The sequence below is a fragment of the Bison bison genome, unplaced genomic scaffold (assembly GCF_000754665.1).
Source record: "Bison bison bison isolate TAMUID 2011002044 unplaced genomic scaffold, Bison_UMD1.0 scf7180017864370, whole genome shotgun sequence".
Lineage (NCBI taxonomy): Eukaryota > Metazoa > Chordata > Mammalia > Artiodactyla > Bovidae > Bison > Bison bison.
This window is the reverse complement of record NW_011494942.1, coordinates 14,574,350-14,576,268: the sequence shown is the minus strand read 5'-3', so window position 1 is coordinate 14,576,268 and position 1,919 is coordinate 14,574,350. Positions and strand designations below refer to the sequence as shown.

At 43.1% G+C, this 1,919-nt stretch overlaps 1 protein-coding gene across 1 annotated transcript in view; it reads right to left on the bottom strand.

Annotated features, from left to right (window-relative positions):
• FAR2 (fatty acyl CoA reductase 2) overlaps positions 1 to 243 on the bottom strand; it is a 176,465-nt gene extending 176,222 nt beyond the window's left edge. The window contains exon 1 of the mRNA XM_010856032.1: positions 116 to 243. The gene's annotated coding sequence lies outside the window, so the exon portion shown is untranslated. The remainder of the gene's footprint in view (positions 1 to 115) is intronic.
• Between the last annotated feature and the right edge of the window lie 1,676 nt (positions 244 to 1,919).

The following is a 1,919-nucleotide window of genomic DNA, read 5'->3' as shown; positions in this document are numbered from 1 at the left end:
GGGGGGGGGGGGAGGGGGGAGAAAGGGGAGGAGGAGAGACAGAGAGCAGGAAGGGAGAGACGGAGACAGGAGACAGAGGGTCAGAGGTTCTATTGTGAACACTTGGAGGACGCACCTTTCCCCCAGCCACCCTAGCGGAAGAGGCAGCCAAAAATCCGATTGTACTCAGCTTGTCCGTACTGCACGCCCAGTGGGAGGGATGTTCTCTTATCGGCTCCAAACTCTGCGGAGGCGCCTGGCAATGACCGACCGGCGCGGTGTCCTTTTAAAAATCCAGGAGGGGCTGGATTCACGGAGCCCCTTGTGCTGGACGGAGGCACGGTTCACTCTTGCTCGGGGTGCGGAGGGCAAAAAGCAGGCTCTATCTGCGTCAGGTGGGAGTAGGTAGGTGGATAGGAGACTAGAGAGGATCAGAGATGGGGCTGCAAAAACGCAGCCGGTCAGCTTTGCTCTGCAGCACTTCTTAAGATTAAGAAAAGAGAATGAGAGAGGTTTTGTTCATAAGCCTGGTAGCTTGGGGGAGAGGGCGGCGGGAGATTTGGTTTGGTCTCTGATACATTTTGAAAGGAAAAACTGGAGCCTTCATCAGGAAAGACTTTTAAGGGGACAGACAGGCACATGAGTGGGCTTGTCACAGTTCTAACCCAGGACGTGCTCAAAAAAAGCAGTCAACGCCCAAGCTCATTTCTTGGACAATTTGGAAGATAATAAGAAAAGCCAAAAAAGGAATATTGTCCTATAAGTTGTCTGTTGAAGTTAATATGAACCACTTTTTGCATTCTTAAAAAAGATCACACTTATTTTGAATTCTGTTCTGTTGGACTCTCTACAATTAAATGTATTAAGCAAAATGTAGTCTAAAGACCCTGGGACTAATTTTATCTGGTGATTGCCTGAAAGCAAGGAGACAGAAAAAGTTAGGACCACATAAGTATACTTTGTTACCCACCCCACTGGAAAAATACCTCTAAATGTGTTGCCAAAACAGCTGGTATGACAGCACTTGAAATGACACTGTCAAATGGTGGTGAGAGATGTTGAAATCATTCATCACATAGCAGATAAAGGTAAACTGTTACAACTCTGAAAAACAATTTCCAAGAAGTTTCCAAGGCGAGTCCTTCAAACTTTTTTTATTGTTCTGAATCTTTTGAAATAGGATTCTCATTCTTTAGAACATAACCAAAAAAAAAAAAAAAATCACAAAAAGGAAAATGACATATGGACAAAGTTACATGTTTATTATAGCATTATTTATAAAGTAGAAGTAAAATAACATACTTTCAATGGAGTGTTGACAAAACATTAAGTTGTTATTGTTTAGTTACCAAGTCGCGTCCAACTCTTTGTGACCCCATGAACTGCAGCACTCCAGGCGTCCATGTCCCGATCATCATCTCCTGGAGTTTGCCCAGCTTGATGTCCATTGAATCAGTGATGCCATCCAACCATCTTATCCTCTATCTGCCTTCAGTCTTTCCCAGCATCAGGGTCTTTTCTAATAAGTTGGCTTTTCACATCAGGTGGCCAAAGTAGTGGAGCTTCAGCATCAGTTCTTCCAATGAGTATTCAGGGTTGATTTCCTTTAGGATTGACTGGTTTGATCTCCTTGCTGTCCAAGGGACTCTCAAGAGTCTTCTCCAACACCACAGTTCAAAAGCATCAATTCTTTGGTACTTAACCTTCCTTATGGCCCAACTCTCACATCCGTACTTGACATTAGTATAGGTTACTAAACCATAATTTTACTTTCACTATTTAAAATTATTTTCTTTATGGATAATGTATTCATTTGCTGGGACTGCCTTAACAAAGTACATGGAGGGGTGAATTAAACAGAAATTATGTCACAGTTCTGGAGTCTGGAAGTTCAAGATCAAAGTGTTGACAGGATTCTTTTTCTGAAAGCTGTGGGGGAG